The sequence below is a fragment of the Petaurus breviceps genome, unplaced genomic scaffold (assembly GCF_028583685.1).
Source record: "Petaurus breviceps papuanus isolate PSGF00001 unplaced genomic scaffold, PetGlider_PUasm1.0 90731, whole genome shotgun sequence".
Classification (NCBI taxonomy): Eukaryota; Metazoa; Chordata; class Mammalia; order Diprotodontia; family Petauridae; genus Petaurus; species Petaurus breviceps.
In genome coordinates, this window is record NW_027187325.1 from 10,722,364 (window position 1) to 10,743,795 (window position 21,432).

General features: G+C 37.9%; 1 long non-coding RNA gene across 1 annotated transcript in view; it reads left to right on the forward strand.

Moving 5' to 3' along the window:
- The window catches only part of LOC138145225 (uncharacterized), a 100,163-nt gene that overhangs the window by 66,787 nt on the left and 11,944 nt on the right, over positions 1–21,432 (forward strand). The window lies entirely within an intron of this gene.

Below are 21,432 nucleotides of genomic sequence, written 5' to 3' on the forward strand. Positions count from 1 at the left end.
AGGAAAAGTTTGGAGCAGACCAATCTTTCTGTACTGCAGCAACCTCTTCCCTTTGCCTATGTGAGCCCCAGAGTGAGTCCAATGAGCAAGGGGAGGAAGTGACTCTCTCGATGCTACCCAGGGGCCATCCAAGAAGGTCCAGGAAGAATCATGGGTCATAGGGTCAGAGACATTAGCTAGAAGAGACCATAGAGGCCAAGTCCAGCCCCTTTATTTCACAGATAAGGAAAACAAGGCAACAAGATGTTAAGAGATTTAGAATCACTGGGCATTTGGTATAGCCAACGCAAGGTCGCAGATGGAGTGTTGTGTGATGTTCTTTGTCCTTCATTTTCAAAGAGGACCATTGACATCACAAGGTGATGTCTTGATTTTTGTGTGAATTGGATTTAAGTGAGGCAGAGTTGCACAAAGTCATCAGCCTCACTCTCCCCTCCAGAATCATCAAAGTCCAGTAGCAAGACAAAAGTCAGGCCAACTGTCAATGGCCCAGGACACAGTGGAGACTTTGACGTCCTCTGTGTCTGACCAAGCTCTAAACACTCCACGGTGCCTGCTTCAGCCACTTTTGTGGCTATTGCAACAAATTGTTCTCAACCATCCATTTTACCAGAAGAAGTCTTCATATGTTTGGGGTAGACACTCGCCTAGAGTTGTGTTTAAGGAATAGAGAGGCGACCAGTTTGACTGAATCTCACAGCAAGATGGGAAAAACAGGTTAGGGTCAAGTTGGAGAGATCTATAAAAGTTCACAGAAAAATTTATATTTTACCCAGAAGAAATATGAAACCACTGAATAGGATGATATAGGAAGATTTACATTTAAGGAAAATTACTTTGGCAGCAGTGCAGACCATGGCCTGGAGTAGGGAGACCCTTTAGGAGGCTCTTGCAATGATCTAGGGAAGAAGTGATGAGAGCCTGAAGGAGGCAAGTGCCAGCAGTATTCCAAGCTTCTCCATTACAGTCAAGGGAAGCACCATCCTTCCAATCAACCAGTGTCTTCTTCAATTTCTCCCTTTCCCTCACACCATTTATCTAGTCAGTTACCTTATCTTATTCATTCAGATTCCATATCTTTTGCATCCATTCCCTTCTCTATACTCACATAGCTGTCACCCTTGCTCAGGCCCCCATCATCTCTCACCTGAACTATTGCAACCACCTCTCAGTTGGTATCTCTGCCATCTCTCCCTTCTCAGATCCATCAATACTCAGATGCAAAAGTAATTTTCCTAAAGCACAAGGTGGGCCAGGCCATTCCCATTTTTAATAAACTCCAGTGACACCAGTAGCAAATGGCATTCTTTTGTAAATTTCTGTATTTTATTCCTTAAATTCTATAAAATTTCGCAAATCTTTGTAAGTTTTATAATGTACTTGATTATCCATTCAATAGCACACCTATTACACTTAGGGTTATATAAATGTACATGTATATAATTTATAAATAAGTAAATATACATTCATTGGTGGTGAAAGTTCGATTTTTTAAAACACTAGGAGTATTTGATTTTTTTTTTAATGTGGAGACTGCAATTCTAGAATACCAGTAAGGATAAGCAAGTTGATGGGTAAGCTGGACAATCTTAGGTGGGCCTTCCATTCCCAAATAGTAAAGTTTGTTGGACTTAGTTCCTTCCACTTGCCATCACTGATTACTATAATTATATATCAGTATTCCCATAGACTGGTTATGCCTTCAGGGCCTATTTCTATTCCTTTGATTGTGAGGTCCACTCCTATTATTGGTTGGACTATGATATTTGCAGGGCCATTAGCTTGAATTCTGTGGATTCCTTAGGCTGCTGTATTATGTCATAGAAATTAACTCCTACTACCAGGCCTTGAGTTGGGTCCTTAAATGCCTTTTATTATTAATTTTTAATTAAGTATATTATATAATAAATAATACATAATCATACTACTATAATTTAGTTTATTAATTGTAAACTAATTTAAAATTAATTATCATTATTAATTCTTTTAATTCCTCTTCTTATATTCCAGAATTGTTCTGTCAGCCTGGGCTTTTATCAGTTGTACAAAAGCTGCTACAAGAGCGGGCCTGTCAGACAAGTTCATTCATTCCCAAATGATAGTCAAATGCTTGTGTAAGCCTTTATGTCCAAAGTGTTTTCCATCGTTTGTTGTTGTTGTCATTTAGAGATATTTATCTTAGTCCAGTATTTCTGGGAAAAGTGATAGGGAAAGCCTGACCTATTAAACAACACCTGAGTCACACTTGGATCATCTAGAAGTCAATCCCAGGCTACAAACAAGTGTTATATGGTTTCCCTGGGCAAAATAGATGATGCTAATCAATTTAAATTGGCCCAAATTTGGTTAGAATGATTTGTAGCAGTCCGTCTCTCTTCCCCAATTTTTTTCTGGGTCTTCTGTAATCTAGGGTTACTTTGTCATGAAATTGGGAAATATCTCCTGATATCTAAAAGATAGGAAGGGGAAAAACATTGCCCCCAGAGGGGTTCCACCGTGGGGTTTCATGTAAAGGAAGATTCAAGGGACTGGTCAGAGGATTCCAGGAGGGAAGCTAAATATTTGGCAGCTTTATTTGGGTCAGTGAGGGAAAATGGGTGGTTGAGTTGGTGACTAGATGAAAAAGAAGGGAAAGCTGGGGAAGCAGGGAATGTAGTCTTTATGGCTCTGATCCTCTGATATACAATTCAAGATATCTACACAGAATCACAGAATTTCAGACTTAGAAAAAAGTCCTAGTTCTTACTTGAAAAAAAAATTCTTCTATAATATGCCTGGCAATTATACAAATAGGTCTTTGTTTGAAGATCCCTAAGGAGGGAAAACCCTCTCTGCCAACCCATTATACTTCTGGAAAGCTAGTAGTTTGAGAGGGGGTAGCTAGGTGAGGCAGTGGGGCAGTGCATAGAGTGCTGGTCCTGGAGTCAGGAAGACTCATTCATTCTCCTGGGTTCAAATCTGGCCTCAGACATTTACTAGCTGTGTGACCCTGGGCAAGTAACTTAACTCCATTTCCTCATCTGTCACATGAGTTGGAGAAGGAAATGGCAAACCACTCCAGCATCTTTGCCAAGAAAAAACCCAAATGTGGTCACAAAGAATCAGATATGACTGGAAAAAACAACTGAACAATAGTAATTTGAGTTTTTTTCCTTATATCAATCCTCAATTTGTTTCTTTGTGTCTTCTGCCCATTGTTACTAGGTCTCTGTCTGAGGCCAGTCTCCTTACCACATGATGACCCTTTAATTACTCAAACACCATTTCATGTTTTTCCTCCCTCTCTCGTCTTCTCTTCTCCAAGTTAAAAATGTCCCTGTTTCTTCAGCTGATGCTTATATCGTATGATCTCAAGGGCTTTCACCATTCAAAGTTCCCCCTTATGAGTTTTCTCTGGATTATCAGTATCCTTACCAAATGACAGCCTGCATAACTGAATACAAAAAGTCCAAGAGAAGATTCTATGTGTTAATAGGTCGCATATTTTAAAAAGGAATTTCAATTGGGGGTAAATATAGCTTTTGGCAAGGTTTCTTAAGCATTAGAAAATATTCTTTAAAAAAAAAACTGTGGGACCTCCTCTTCTTGAGCTCTTTTAGGAATTTGTCTGGAATGAGTTAAGAAAAGGCAGGCTAGAAGGAACCCACACAGGGGTTACATGGAACAAATAATGAGGCAACAGGCATTTATCAAGAACCTTCTATTTACCAGTCACTGTGCTACATGTTAGATACCAAGAAGGGGAAGAGATATTCCCTGCTTTCAAGGAGCTCACAGTCCAATGGGGGAGAAATATCACATTTGATCTTCACAACAACCCTGGGAGGTAGATGCTATTACTATGCCCATTTTGCAGATAAGGAAATTGAAGGTGACTGAGGTTGAGTGACTTGTCCAGAATCTTACAGCTCTGAAGTGCCAGAGGATGGATTTGAACTCAGGTCTTCCCAACTCCAAGCCCTCTCTCTAACCACTACACCATATAATACTCTACATTCTACTAATTTGACTGGGTCAAGTCACTAAGAGAAATGGCCTGGGGACCTGACAACTAAGGATAAAGATGAAGAAAATCTTTCATGGAAATACTTACAATATCATCTGAGTCTGAGTTTTGTACTAATAAATGGTACTTGGGGTTGACAGACATATAGTACTTTCACCTGACAATATATTTTAGAGAAACTATTTTGAACCATGTTTATGGTCTTGAGGTAAATGCTGGCTTCTTTCTGGCTTCATGCTACAAGTATCCACCCCTAAATCAGGCCAGCACTTCTTTATACAAAGGATCACTTTCAATCCTTTTGTCCATTCGGAATGCTGAGAGAAATACATTACATTGTTTTATCATTCGATCATGTGTTTTGGGTTACCATGGCCATAAACTGCAGCTGTGGGAAGGAACTGTGTACCCTGTACACTTTAAACTTTATAAAATCTTCCACATGTAAAATAAATTAAACCATTCTATTGTGGTACAAGTTTATTGTGATGACAAAGGGGGGGGTACATTGGTTACTGTGTTTTAGTTCAGGACATCTGCCTTTGGGAAAGCTAGCTTGGGGTCATGGACTTTACAGTAAATCCATTAGGGTTTGAATGCTGAAAAATCAAGATGGATATGTGGACAGAGCAAGGCAAAGTCAGAATTAGGGATGAATCTTTGTGTCTGATTCCCATCCCACCACTTAGCCAATAACACTGCTTGATCCCAACTTCCCCAAATCTGGAGTGTTTTGGCATTGATCTCATACACTTGGAAAACCTGGAAAATAGTTTCCTCAAAACAGATTTGGGTTCTCTGTTATCCTGAGCTCCACTTGGAATCCAAATTCTACCTTTAGGACAGATTAAAGCAAATCTTTCAGGAATAGCAGTCATAGACATTTAGAGTTAGAAGAGACCTTAGCAATGATCTAGTTTCACATCTTATTTGATGTAAGAGTGTTCTCTAAAACATTCCTGACAAGTCATCGACCCTTGGCTCAAAAACAGTGATGGGAAACTCTGCCTTATAAGTCTTCCCACATTATTTTTTTCCTTGAGGGCTCTGTTAGGTAGTTCTTCCTTATATAGAGCCAAAAATCTGTCTCCCCGTAGCATCCATTGGTCCTTATCCCATTCTCTTGAGCTATATAGACCAAGCCTAGTTCCTCTCCCAGATGACAGCCTTCCAAATATTTGAAAATAGTTGTCATGTTCCCCCTAAAAGTTCTCTTTTCCAGTCTAAACATATTCAGTTTCTTTAACTATCTCTCAAATGATTTGACTTCAAATCCCCTTGTCATCATGGTCGATGTGTTAGCCAAAAGGTTATCCTTTTGTGTATTCTACTGAGTTATTGTTATAATCAAATGTTGGTTCTCAGAGATAAACATAACTCTTCAGATGTGGTTTAAACATGGTAGAATGAACCAGGTAGAGGGGTTGTGGTCTCTTTTCTTCTGGACATTGTACTTGTACAAGGCTTGTGTTTGAGTATGTATGTGTTTGGGTATGTATGTGAGTATATGTGCTTATGTGTGTGTCTGTGTGTGTGTGTGTGTGTGAGAGAGAGATATCCATGTGTGATAAATAGGACTTACAAGGGTGGGAGAAGTGTGGAAATATCTCTGGAATCTCACTCACCCTTCTTCAAGTCAGACATTGGTTCAGGATTGTGCTGGCAAATATGTAACAACCATCTCTCCAAATGTACAAATGACACATTTTTAAATTTAATCTGCGTCATTAACATTTACGCCATCATTCTCTTAATTCTAGCTAATCAATGAAACAATAAATCAAACCCTGATTTGTAGTGTTTACCATTTTCCAAGGCACAAATGCTTTACACTGAAACTTTTCTATTTTAGCTGGTTCCTATTCACCCACCCTTGCTTTAATTCCTGCCCAGAAGGCAAAAGAGGATTAGGGCCAGAAGGCTGTGCCTACTTTCCTCTCCTCAAAGAGAGGATATCAGATTAGAATTATATCTACCTCATTCTCACCCTTCATAAATACTGTTCATCTTGGGGAAAAGAGATTTAGGTTCTGGCCACTTTCCCTGTACATTATCCCTTAACAGGAAAACAATGCCCCAACATTTTAATCTAAGATTTCATTTCCTTCCCACCAAATTCTAATTATACAAAGATCATCATCAATATTGAATACCAGATAAACCCATTTATCCAAGCCAATAGCAAACAGAAATCAGAGAAGTTATTCAGATTAGAATATATCAAACTATATACGAAGTAAATGAGCTCCCCCAATGGAAGTGAGATTTCTCAGCTCAACTGAGAGAGGGATTTCCTGATCTCACACCCATAAAAAATCACTATCTTTGGTACAAAAACTAGAAATAAGGATATGTTTAAGTATTGGAATGTGTATATGCTACCCTATCCAGAGTCTTTCTATCCCTCCAAGGGCCTCTACCTAAAGAGAACCTGGAACCCTATGTGTCTTCTCTCAAAGCCAGAAGCCAGAAAAACTCTCCTCCCCTATTCTCCTCTCTCTATCTCCATTCTTCAGGTGACTTGGAGTGTCAGTAAAAATTCTTTCCACCTGATGAGAAGAGTATTATGCAAACAGCCAGATCTGAACCCTGGGGTTACACCATATTTATACAATTTAAGATTGCATGAATTTTGGGGTTTCAAGTCTGTTGACTCACATTGAGTTTGCAAGGGATTAAGGAAATAAAAACCACCCCAATCAGGTTTTCCGTGTAGTCATTGGCAGCATAATTAGCTGTTTCAGATTCCATGTGGTTGGTAGTTAAAACAGGAAGTTATCAGAGGGCCCACTTCTCCTGGGAGTCATACTCTGTCCTATCTGCCAGTTTCTTCTTCTGCCTTGTACAGATACATCTGTACTGTATATGAAAATGTGGGAGACAGTTCAGTACAGCAGCCATAGAAGTGAATTGGAGAGTCAGGAGATTATGTTTTAATCCTGGAACCATGAAAATTGGTCTAGCAGCAACATTGTGAGACAATCAACTATGATCGACTTTTCAGCAATACAACAATCTAAGACAATTCCAAAGGACTCATGATGGAAAATGTTAGTCATCTCCAGAGAAAAAACTGATGGACTTTGAATGCAGATGAAGCACATAATATTTTCACTATCTCTGGGTTTGTGTGCGTGTGTGTGGGGCTTTTTTCCTTTTGCAAATTGCGATTTTTTGGAAACTGTTTCTTCTTTCACAATGTGACTAATATGGGAATAAGTTTTATATGATTGCACATATATAACTTATATCAAATTGCTCACTGCCTTAAGGAGGAAGGAAGGGAATGGAGGGAGGGAAAAAATTTGGTACTCAAAAATTTTATAAAAAATGAATGTTAAAAATTGTCTTTACATGTAATTGGAAAAAATAAAATGCTATTAAAGAAAAAAAGAAAATTGCTTTTGTCCATAAGTAAACCTTTTATCCCCTTGGGGTTTCTGTCTCCTCAAATGTAAATAAAGAGGTTGAAATAAACTTCTTTTCCAAACTTAACTTTCTATGATTTTATATTCATTTCACTTTGTGAAACTGAGTCATGGGGTCATAAAAGGAACCTTAGAAATGATCTAGTCCTAATTTCTCCTTTTGCAAATGAGAGATTAGGCTTTGAGAGGACACTGACTTGTTTAAGGTCACCCAGGTAGTAAGTAATGGAACCAGGATTCAAATGGAGCTCCCTTGACTCCACATTACTCTTTTCACTAAATCATATTGCCTGTTTACAGGTGTCCTGACTTAACAAAAACATTGATTTGATTGAGGTCACATTTTGTACTGTTTGTCCCAGGTGCCATTTGTACCACTCCAGGCACAAAAATTGCTAGTTATTATTATTTTTCTTTGGCCTGGGGGATCTTTAACCAGTGATGTCATTTAACTTATTCTGTTCATAAAAAGCCTGAGCTTACTGAATATAATGCATGTGTTTAGAAGCAAACAACACATCAAATTAATCCATCAGTGCCACATGTAAGCAGAAAGCATGTTTTTGTTCTTTTTAAAATACTATTTTATGTCTCTTTTTATTCTTAATGTGCCCATAGTTATAGAATTATATACGTGTGCACACATCACATGCATATTTACATACAGTATGTATATTATATGTATATTACAATATAACAAGTACACATGAACATTGCACACACATTATACATACACATCACATATGTATACACATTACATATATGTGATATATTACAGGCATATTGTGTATTTGTGTGTATACATGCATGTCTATATAGACAAATATTTATATATGTGAATATATATGTAAATCTGCCATCAATAAAATTAAGTAAGAATTACATTTAAAATCTAGGCACTGTGTTACTTTATTTGTTTCAAAATCAACTAACAAAAACAACCAAAGAGAATGACCTCAAAGTCACTTTTGGCTTTATTTATTCATATTGGCAACTCCTACTTACCTATAACCATTGTGTATTTCACAAGCTTCCAAAGTAAGAATAAAATTAATTACTTTTCAGAGAGAATAAGGAGATAGTTTTAGGAAGTAATTCATTGTTCCCTGAAATATTTGTCTAAGTTTAGCTTCAATCAGATTGATGAGCACTATACTCAGGAAGACGAAAGATCTGTTCACTTACAATCTTCATAGTCAATTTCAGAAAACACCTACTATGTGCAAGCACTATGCTAGGAATATAAAGACAAAAGCAAAACGTTCCCTCCTTCAAAGAACGTGAAGAGCAAATAGTGAATATATATAATAATATAATAAATATAATATAATATATAATAATATAATAGTGAAAAATAGTCTAGTGACACAAATAACTGATTTGGGGGAACTCTAGTTACACTCAATATGTGTAGATGTAGTGGATATGTAGATGGAAAACATCAAGTCTCTATATCTCTTGGAAGTACTTAATACATAATTAATTATATAGTAAGCTCTCAATGAGTATTTGTTTAATGAATGAATAATATTGTTTTGGCTCCCGAGTTTAAGGACAGAAATTTTGCTGAGTTTGTCTGAGAAAGCTCATCACCTTCTGGCTAAAGTAGCATCTTCGTTTTACTTATATTAATGGTGGAAATTGACCAAGTTCATGGAGGAGAAACTAACTCCAAAATCAGCAAGATGCTGCTAAATATTTAACAACTGGTTCTTTCTCTCTAAAAAAAAGTTATAACAGTACTAAGATTAATCTGCATTGTTATCATTCTTCCCATCACTTTCTTAAGTCTAGAGACAATGAGCAAAAAAAAAAAAATCAAGTCCCAATTTGTAGTATTTACCTATTTCTAAGGTATAATTGCTCACACTGAAAATTTAATAATTGGTTCTCATGAGCCATATGAGCTTATCCAAGTATAGCCCTGCTGCTGCCCACCAACTGAAGCTAGTACATCAGAGAGCTTTGCAAGAGTTCTACTGTTACAGACTCTGATTAGTACCAGGAAATGCACTGGATTTCAACATAGCTTCCCAGAAGTCCCCAAATGATCCAAATTTCCCACAGCCTACGAGTCACAATACAGAATGTTTATTGTTGTGGCAATATTATGATTTGCCTGTTTGAAAACTTTGTGCTTCGCTTACTTTTGTTTTAATAAAATTTTCTTTTGGCACATTGTGACCCACGTGCTCCAAAAGCTTGAGGGGCTTCCTGCTTCCTCTAGGATAAACTTATAAACTCCTCAAGACTTCTGTTTAAGGTCCTTCACAACCTGACTCCTACCTGCCTTTTCTAAACTGATTTAACATTATTTCCCTTCATGTACTGTATATTCCAGTTAACTGGGATATAAACTCAGTCTTCCATTTGCTATTTCTGTGCATTCTCAAAAGCCATTAACCATTCCTTTTCATCTCTACCTCTCAGAATCTTTGTTTTTGCTGAAGGTTTAAATCAGGTGCCGTCTCCTCTCTGAAGCCTTCTCTGATCTCTGCCTCTCCTTCAATTGTCAATAATTTCTCCATTCTAAAGCTACCTTCTATTTTCCTGTGTACATGTTATGTCACTCCAGTAGAATATGAGTCCTTTAAGGGCAGACAGGTGTGATTTCCTTTTTGTCTCTGTAATCCTAATTTGTAATACCTAACAGGTTCTTAAGGTATGGTGGCCCTCTCTCTTTCTCATATGTGTGCACATATGTATGGTTGGTTGCTGTCCTTTCTCAAAGAAGCCCCAAATGACATCACTATACTAGCATCAAGTCGCAATGTGTCCAAATGTGGCTGATCATACCAAGATGAGCCCAGAATGCTCTCCCACGGGTTGGACACAAAGAGTCCCTGTGAACATTTGGGGTAGATTCTCTAAATCTGCGCATCTCGTGTTTTTCTGTTTTTTTTTTTCTTTTTTGAGTTACTTCTGTGAGAGGCAGTTTGGCCTAATGGATAAAAGCTGTCCAGGAAGACCTATGTCCAAGTCTCGCTTCTGACACATACTGGCAGTCTGACCCTAGGCAAGTCACTTAACCTCATGGTGCTCTAAGCAATTCTCTAAGCGTATATAAGTTTCAGAGAAGGCATCAACCTGTATTGGTAGAGGGAATCTCCTTATGCCAGTGAAAAGACAGGTCCTTTCTATCCTCTGTATGTATACATTTCAATGTCAGATGCTGCTGCTTGTCTGGGAGGCATCCAGACATGATTAAGATTACATAGGACCCAAGCTTTCTTTGTTCTCTGTTTCTCATACAGCCTGAAAAGCCTTAGATCCAGATGGACCCTGTGCAGGAACTCCTCGGACCTTACTATTAGAGGAGGTATACAGGTATTCAGGTTAGGCCAGTATCACCAGTGTAAGGGCTGTTGAACCCTTTTCAGGGCTGCTTTCCACCTTTAGTGTTCACCTACCATTCAACTCTCAATTGTGGTTCCAAGCGTAACCAACAGACCACAAACCCCTTTGGTGAGTTAGTGTGGGTGTCTGTTCTAAGCATGTGAAGTCTTCCCCTCATGGAATAGGCAGCTATGAACAATTTGTTCCCATGGGCCACGAAGGCAGTGGAAGCAGGCACTGTGGAACATTTAGAGCTTGGCTAGACATCAAAGACGCCGAGATCATCTGCTGCATCCTGAACGCTGGCTGGTTGTCTTGAGTTTTGTCTTGCCGCTGGACTTCAATGACTCTGGAAGGAAGACTGAGGCTGAGGACTTTGTACAACCCTGCCTCACTTAAATCCAATTTATGTGGGAGTCAAAAGACAATGCCCATATATAGTGATGCCATTTTGGGCTTCTTTAAGCATAAAGAACAACCACCCAACCATTATGAGAAGAAGGAGCTTCCAAGGAATCATTCCCCTGTCCCCAGAATCTTCTGGAACCACAAAATTATTTGGACAGCCTGGAGCTGCCTCAGGAATTCCTTAAGATGTGGTTTACTTTACTTCTGAAGTTCCATTAATACACTAGGGAATTCTCGTTGTGTCCCTCACAGCCTCTTGGGGCCTCCATGCTATACTGGAGGAAGCAGAGAGTGCTCACACTAGCCATTAGTTTTCTCAATTATGCTGAAAACCCTTCTCCATCTCAGCTATGTAATCTGAGGAGCAATTTTTTAAAAAACTGGGGTGTCATAAATACAGGGACTTCAGCTACTTAGGGGATAGAAAAACATGAGAGACCCATGATTAGTTTAGGCCACATAGGGACTTGGCATATGAGGCAGCCATGGCAAGACTCTTCAGGCTTGGTTGGGTACTTAAACTTTGATTTTATTGGCCTAAAAGTATCATCAGAGTTGTAATTTGCATACTCTGTTAGGAAACACCAATTGTAGCTCATCAAAGTTACTAATTATCCTCTCAGTACTTAGGAATGATAACCATCCCCTGTCAGCTATACATTTTGGTGAGAATTCCTAGTCTATACCACAGAAGTCAAAACATTCTTTTAACTCCAATACCATAAATAGCCAAACCCCAAACTAGTTCAATATGATCAGTACAAATAATTGTCTATCAAGATGTTTTTTGGAAATAAAAGTTTTCCTCATCCTTAATAATTGAGATTGTGATTAGATAGTCTGATAATCCATATTAACCATAAATGATATTGCATTGTCTTTACAAATTCACAGAATGACAGCATGAACATTAATATTAAACATGATAACAACAAGAAACTGACATACACACGGCGCTATGTCCCAGGCACTGCGCTATGTACTTTACCATTTTTATCTCATTTGATCCTGCCAACATCCCTGCCAAGCAGGTGTTATTATTATCCCCATTTTACAGAGGAAGAAACTGAGGCAAACAGAGGTTAAGTGACTTGCCCAGGGTCACGCAGCTAATATTTTTGTGATTTATTTTGTTGAACATTTTAAAATTTGTTATCATTGTCATTGTGGTGGATGTCTTTGCAAAAGTGGCAGAGGATGATCTTTGCAAAAGAATTAATAAAATACTCATCAAAAACATATCCATTTAAATGGTCAAAGAATTTGCAAGGGCTGTTTTCAAAGGAGAAAATAGAAATTGTTAATAATATCTTAAAAATGGGGTGGCTAGGTGGCACAGTGAACAGAGCACCAGTCCTTGAGTCAGGAGGACCTGAGTTCAAATTCGGTCACAGACACTAAACATGTAATAGCCATGTGACCTTGGGCAAGTCACTTAACCCCAATTCCTCTGCCTTCCCCCCTCCAAAAAGCAAAAATATAATAATAATAATACCTTAAAAATCTTCTACCTAATTAATTTTCTTTTTTGGCTTTTTTTTTTGTTCTTTTTGGAGGGTGGAAGGCAGGGCCATTGGGGTTAAGTGACTTGCCCAAGGTCACATAGTAAGTGTTAAGTGTCTGAGGCTGGATTTGGTTCTCGTGACTCCAAGCCCTCCTGACTCTAGGCCTGGTGCTTTATTCACTGTGCCCCCTAGCTGCCCCATCCTAATTAATTTTCAAAGAGGTACTACTTCATACTCATCTAATTGAAAAATCCATCAACACATACTTATTAAACACCTCCTATGTGCCTGACCCAAAAATAATTAGAAGGAAAGAAAGGGTGATGGAGGGATAGGTACACTCATTCATTGCTGATCAATTTACAAACTAGTAGCATTTGGGGGGGGGGGTGAGGGAGATCAATCTAGCAGAGTATGGGAAAAATAACCATACATTTTGACTCATTAATTCTATTATTGAAAATAGACCCTACAAGTTCTATATAATAATTTCTTTTTTTTTGGAGGGGGGGAAGGCAAGGCAATTGGGTTTAAGTGACTTGCCCAAGGTCACACAGCTAGTAAGTGTGTCATGTCTGAGACTGGATTTGAACTCAGGTTCTCCTGACTCCAGGGCTGGTGCTCTATTCACTGTGCCACTTAGCTGACCCTATATTATGCCATATTGTATTCCAATTTTCCCAACAGTTTTTGTCAAATAGTGAGTTCTTGTCCCAGAAGCTAGAGTCTTTGCATTTATTAAACAGTAGATTACTATAGTTATTGACTATTGTGTCTTGTGTACCTAACCTATTCCCATGATCCTCTACTCTATTTCTTAGCCAGTAGCAAGTAGTTTTGATGACTGATGCTTTATAATACAGTTTTAGATCTTATATGGCTAGGCCACTTTCCTTTGCATTTCTTTTCACTAATTACCTTGACATTCTGGACTTTTTTTCTTCCAGATGAATTTTGTTATTATTTTTTCTAGCTTTATAAAGTAATTTTTTTGGTAGTTCAATTGGTATGATACTGAATAAGTAAATTAATTCAGGTAGAATTGTCATTTTTATTTTATTAGCTCAACTGATGAGCAATTGATAATTTTCCAATTATTTAGATCTGACTTTATTTGTGTGAAAAGTTTTTGTAATTGTGTTCATATAGTTCCTGGGTTTGTCTTGGCAGGTAGACTCCTAAATATTTTATATTGTCTACAGTTACTTTAAATGGAATTTTTCTTTTTATCTCTTGCTGCTGGGAAAATATTTAATAAAATATTTTGCTATTTAATCTCTCTATTTAACTAATTTAATAATTTAAATTTATTTTAATTTAATACTAAAATTAAATTAATTTAATTTAATTAAAAATTAATTTTAAATTAATAATGATAATTTAATAATGCTATTTAATAAAAGAAATGTTTTCATAGACGTTTTATACGTAATATAAGAACAAAAACAAAAGCTGGAAATAACCTAAATGCCTAATAAGAAGAGAATAGTCAAATAAATTGTATCCATACACTATCATAATGTATATAATCAACAAGTATGACAAAGAAATTAGGAAAGAATATTAGTAAATAAAACCAAGGGGGAAATGAAAGCAGAACCAGGAAAATGGAACATGTTACAACAAATAAAGTGAACAGAATGAACAAACAAAAAATAATCAAGAGAGTTAGGAGTTTTTAATTGCAACAGGCTAAGTGGTTCAGTGGACTTGGACTCAGGAAGACATGAGTTCTAATCCTCCCTACACTGTTAAACTGTATAATCCTGGGCAAGTTACTTAAACTCTCTGCTTCAGGTTCCTTCTGTGTAAAAAGAGGAAGTGAATTTCTCTCTGTATGCTCCTATGAAGTTTTCAATTGATTATTATTTACTGAATAGCACTGCTATTTCATATTCTTACTTAAAGTCATGTGAGTAGAATGTTTTCTATTGCCCACAATAAAAGGAAAAACAGCAAAAAACTGGCCTCTTATAAAATATTTTTCTGTGCTTCAGTAGCCCTCAATAGACAAAAATTTCACAATCTCAAATATAGATGCTCACCTTTCATTTCCCAATATGTTTCTCCCCTTTCGCCCCCAGGAGTTTCTATTAAAATTGACAGAAGCATAGTCATGGAAGTAGTCTTAGTGATCATCTAATACAAGGGTTCTTAACTTGGGATACATGACCCCTTAAGGGGTCAACGGATGAATTTCAGAGAATCTTTGAACTTGAATGGGAAAAATATTTTTATAACTCTGTTACATTATAGTTTATCTCCTTCATAATCCCATGTATTTTTATTTTTAAAGTTTAAGATTAATTGTATTAATAATTTACTTAATAACACCACTAAATTAATAAATTTTATTAATTTTATTTTATAAAACATTATACTGAAAAGGTATATGTAGACTTCCCCAGACTGCTAGAGGGGATCCACAATGCAAAAAAAGTTAAGAACCCCTAATCTAATCCAACCCCCTTGTTATACAAATGAGAAACCAAGGCCCATCATGGCAAAGTGTCACAAAGATCACCACAGAAAAACCAGGACCAGAATATGATTCTCCTGCCTCCCACCAGGCAGTTACAATGAATATTTAAATGCCTACTATGAGGTAGGCATTGACATACAAAGACAAAAGACAGTTCCTCCTTTCAAAGAACTCCTAGACAGTACACTTTCCACAAAGACCTGCTATAGGTTTGGGCTAAGCAATCAATAATGATATTATTAAGCACTAAGTATTAACTTAAGTGAAAGAATAGGTTCTCAAGTAGGACCCCCATGATTACAGTAACCATATTTTTGCCACCCTAAATATTATAAAGAATTTTCCCTTTATGCTTCCCCTTCCACTTGGTCACACTTTTTTCTTTCAAAATTAAAAGAAATAAATTGTATTTTATTTTAAAAACTTTTTCCTTTGAAATAATAACTCAGAACATTCAGGCTCTGCCGTGTCTGTCCTCATGATTTCAAATAATTAGTTAAGCTTGCAGTACTGGAGTTCCATTTCTTTAGGAAATTTGACTCTTCAACTAACCCTTCATGACTGTCTTTGAAGAGAAGATGGTAGAGCATTGTGTCATAGCCTTGGTACGCATGTATCTCTGGAAGATGGAAAAAGAGATCTCTCTGTCTTGAAGGGAGGTAGCTAGAAGACATTCTCTTCTGACCAAGGACTGGGGTTGCTTCTGGCAGGCAATTAAGAATCTTGGCTGAGCTAATGTGTAGTTGTGGAATGAGAAAGAAGACTTTGAGAATGGGTTAACTAGACTAGAGTCAATTATTGTCTCAGTTATTTTCAGAACACCAATAACAGCTTTAGGGCTGAATGGCAGATGGGCCAAGCTCCCTTAAGCATCTCATAAGCAGTTACTTGAAGCACGGATAAGAAACATTTGGCCCCTATTTCCTATCCAAGCAGGAGTGATGACATTTTCTTGTCACATAAGGGTATGTCACTCTTAGATTTTTTACATGGTGACATCAATCAAGAGAAGCTTTAGTAACAGTCTGGGATTCTCTTTAGCCTACTGGTTTGGGGTTTTCTTTGGTTAGGTCTGAGGGAGGTGGGCAGTGTTTGTGGTGACTAGTGAAATTTGGATATCTCTTGAGTTCCAAGATCTACTCCAAGACTGCTGAATGAATCTGGAGGAAATATTCTTCTACTGTATTACTGTGCTCTTACTTCTAACATACATCTTTCTGGCTACAGAATCTCCTCTTTTTGTTCTGATCCTTGGAATGGGCAAGATAAATTTAGGGTGTTCTGGAAAAGTCCTAAAGAATAGAGGTTACTACATCTCCTGTACAACTACAACTCAACCTCATTTAAGACCACCACCTGCATGAAGTTTTCCCTGATTTTTCTGTCAGAAATTATCTCCCCCCAAGACTTTGAATAATACTTTGTTTTGTCCTGTTACAGAACTGGAGCTTTTGTGTCTTCATGGGATTGGTTTGGTGGTTGAAAGTGAAAGGACTGTTTCTTTCTTTGGTATCCACCTTTGGAATATGGGTGTTTACAGTTGGATCCAGCTACACCCTTCCATTGGGTGGTTCCACTCCCTAATCACCATCCTCAGCACCATCTCCACAGAAAGCGTTCTATGAACTGTTTAGAGGGTGAGAGAAGGAGTAAATGTAATGCAAATAGCAAAATGGCTGTTTCTCCTTTTTTTTTCTTGCCTAGAACAAACAAAAATACCAAGATCCAGTTTAGTTCTACCTTTGTGAAAATTTATTAAAATCATATAATTCTTTCTTAATTTGTCTCAACCTGTGGGCAGGAGAACACATGGCACTTTTGGACAGAATTGAACCTTGGTTGTTTTTGTAACTCTGTGTACCCAAATCAAACATTGTTCTTATCTCTTGTAGCCCCTGTTCACAAATAAGGAAAACCCATAGCTCAAAAATCATTAGGTTTGACCCTTTACCAACTTTGATGCTAGTTAAATCAGCAAGCAAACAACTTTAAAGAAGAGAAAGGTCTCTATTAACCTAAATTTTTGCATGTAGGATAAAAGGGGGAAAGCAGCATTTCACCTGCTTCCTGAAACAGGAAAGTTCACCAACAATCCAGCACTCCCCATGTTTAGACTATAGCTGTCTCATCTTCCCTAGTGAACAAAAAACACTGGTTGTATCAGTGGAACCCCAGGCCACTTTCCATCTGTCATTTCATTCCCACTCATCAGCTTCTTCAGATGACTTTTCTCTCTGCTATTATCCATACCACCATTTCCACTTTTATAGTGTTCAATGAAAAAAAACCCTTTCCCTCTCCAAGGACCATTCCCACTATAGTCCATAGGTCTCCTTCCAGGGTGGGAAAAAGACCACCCTTTTTCCTTGAAACTAGCCTCCCGGAAATCCACACAGTTAAACTTGAATCACATCTCTCTGTCTTCAGAGAGAAGGGTTTGTAGTTTTTTAGTTCCTTGCAAAATCATCTGTAATATCACTTGACATTTAGAATTATACAACACAACATAACAGAAACATTAGCACAAGGGAATCTAGCCCAGCATCCCAGGAAATTACCTTAGGGTGCCATTAATAGCAAACAAAAATCAACAATAACAATAACAGCTACAACACAGTGTAATGCACAGATTGATCAGCTGTTTTGGTGATGACATATATAAATTACTTGCAGGATATAATACATGAATATGCTGTTGGAATGCATTCATACCCACAGAGCAGAAGAAAATATTCATAGCACCCAGCAAAATAAAAATATCAATAAGTATAAAAAATAAAAGCAAAATACAAAAAACAGTAGCATATGCAGAGAAAAATGAAAAGCAAAATTATATATACTTAGCAGACTAATGTAGCTATAATATATGTATGATGCTAATATAGTAGCAAATAAGTATAAATCAGAAAAGAGTAAAATAGAAGCATACACAAAGGACGTAGTAATTAGCACATATATCAATACATCATGCAATTACATGACATCGTTTACACATTGGTAAACCTTAGCATTATCCTCTGGCCACATGTGTTATCATTTCTGCAGTTTCCCCTGGGAAATTGTGTGGTGCTCTGCTTACCTGTTAAATATACCTACCTCTCCTGTGTCTGTCCCTATCCCTGAGCCAGTTAATCATATGGGCTGAGTATAATCTTCATTAGAACTGTCACTTCCTTTCAAACCTGAAATTATTGAGGGCTAAGCCTGGTGAGTAGTGTTATTATACTCTGTGAGATGTGTCTGTGCCTTAGGAATCTCTATAGTGGATGGATTAGGCCAGGACTTCTTAGAGTCCATGAACTTTTTTTAAAAACAATATAATTAGTTTCTTTGTATTTTGCCATATGCAATGAGAAATATTCTGAGAAAGGATCTGTAGGTTTTACCAGACTGTCAGAGGGGTCCACAAAACAACAAAAGTTAAGAGCCCTTGTATTAGGAAAACAAACAAACAAACAAACAAAACAAACAAAAAGTGCTGTCCCTGTTTCATTCTTTTCCCACTTGTTTGATCTGGTTTGGTCTTCCATACACAGAGTCTCATTTGAGATCTTACCAACCTAAGATGCCTTCAGACGTCATCAATGGCTTCTAAGTCAGGCAGTCTTTGCACGATAACCTCTTTTGTTTAGGATCAGCTGTGGTCAGTCTACACTTATGAAACAGGGAATCTGACTAGCTCAGTTAGGCAATAAGAGGTTATAGTGGATTATCTCTGCACCTTTGGGGCTACTTTGTAAGTAGACAAGTTTCCCAACCTCTCCACGACTAGGTATGACATAGTCTTCCATTGATCTGCCAACTTGTAAGTCTCGTGAACACCAGGATTTCTCACCCCAAATCTGTCATCTTGTTCAAGGTCTTGACCATGAATTCAGGCATCATACCACCATTTGTTTCTGTCAGTGATCTCTTGAGCTGAGGTTATAGCTAGCTGTTTGTCTTCTTCTGGATTCATCTCTCAGCCAAGAAATGTCCTGGTTGTGTCTTCAATAGTGTCATCCTCACAGCTTCCAATACATAAATCAAACATAGACATGGTCACATGGCTCATACCCAAACATCAGCAGGTAGGGAGTAAAACCAGTAGAATTATCCCTGGTGGAGTTATATATGTGTACTAAGAAAGTCACATATTACCTCTACTGATTTTTTTTTTCCTGGTTTTAGTGTCCCTAACTTGCACACATCAGTGTTCAGCTGAAACATTCAAATTTAAGTCCCCTTGAGGGTGGGAAAATAGCATTCTACACTTCTTGATGTCAGCCAAGTAGCATCTCCATTGGGAGTATAATTGCCAAGTCTCTGTCTTTGACCAAGTGGATCCTGGCCATACACTGAAGAGATATTTAACCCATGATATTTTAGCAGCTGTGGAAGCTTTCTGATTCCTGGCTTATTATGCCTGTGCATACCTTGTGATCAGGTACTACCAGTTTTTGACCTGCTACTGCCATTTCCTTCCAGAGATAGAAAGTCAATGCAGACAAGTTATAAATATTTGCTAATCCTTATGTTATTAGAATATGCAGGATGGATTGGTAGTACTTTGCACACAAGGAACACTTCTCACACCCATTGATGACATCTGAAGTCATTTTAGTTCAGCAAAAATTGATTTCTTTCTAACCCAAGGGTCCTTTATTGGTCCATATATCCAAAGTCATTTTGTAAAGGTTTCATACCTATACAGTGATATGAACTGGGTAGTACCAACTGCTTCCTGCTACCATGAGCAGGATCAATGACAGGCTGGTATAGTATTCCATTGTTGGAATCCAAATAAAACTGCCCCCAGCCTCAATATTCTAACTTCATTATAAGCCCCACTGTACCTACCTAGACTCTCCACCCCCCCAACCCCCCGCCATGTCCTAATTTCTTTGTATATGCCTCATTGCTCACTGGAACAACAAGTGTGTCCATGAGCTCTTAGTTCCCATAGAAACAGCAGGTGTGTCCATATGATGAGATCCCAGCCCCATTCCCATAGAAACAGGTGTGTTCTTGTATTCAATTACAATCACATCATCCATCTAGCGCAAGACAAAACCACAGTACCTAACTATCTATCTAGACCAGACAGAACCACAATAGCTAGGCAATTGGAGGGCAGCATGACCAGAATGTTTAACCACTGTACCATAGATGGGACCCTTCCTCCATTACCTAATCCCTTAACAAACTTCTCCTGCCTTTTTAATATTAATCATATTCCTATATTCTATGTAAATTTTGATGTGTAATCAGCATCTTTACCCTATAAAAATCCATCTTGCTGAGTTCAAATGTGGCCTCAGACACTTGACACACTTACTAGCCATGTGACTTTGGGCAAGTCACTTAACCCCAATTGCCCTCCAAAAAAATCCTTCCTGCTCCCTCTGAAGTTGCTGGTTCCTCTTGGAACTTAGCCTTCTTCATGAGAGGCCTCAATCTCAATAAATGCCTATACTTGGATTAGAGGAGGTCTGACTCTGAATTCTTTGAGATGGTTCCACCACAACACATCATGAAACCCCAACAGTTTTTGGGTGGGCAGAGCCTAACCACAACGCTATTGCACAGTTACAAATTCTGTCATGATAGTAACAGTGCTTTCATGGTGATGGTACTTGAGTCCTTCGGCATCCATCACCACCACTTTTCTCGGTCTATATCTCCCCACACATTCCTTCATTTTTGATTTGCTTTTGTTGCCAAGTCATCCATAGACAGTTAAGGCAAAGAAGACTGCATCAGTGAAGTGTTTAGCATGCTGTCTGATGGAAGTCCCAAACTTTCTTCTTGCCATTTGCTTATAATCCAGTTCCTTGGATTATATATACATTTCACTTCCTATTAGATTTCGTATCACCACAGTTTGATGTGGCCTTCAAGCCAGGGCACCTGCATTCCCATTAGTCTTCTCTGCAGGTGCCCCTGAGATACATTGGGGCACGCATTCAAACGGGTGAGATTTGCCTTCCTCCACCATAGGAATCTGGTAATAGTCACTAGAGAAATCCAGTACTAAAAGATCCTGGCTGACTAACAGACAATCCTGGTCTTCTTAAGTTCTTGGTATACTGGTCTATGGTTCTTTTGCTCAAAGTTCACTTGTATATACATATGTGGCTCTTTCTATTCTTCAATTAAACTAATATAGGTGATGTAGATGGACTTTTGGACTCTGTGATGCATGCCATTTAGCCAATAGACTCTTTGAAATGGTCTCTGAGGTTATTCATAGAAGAAAAAGAAATTTTTTCCCCTAAACAATCATGG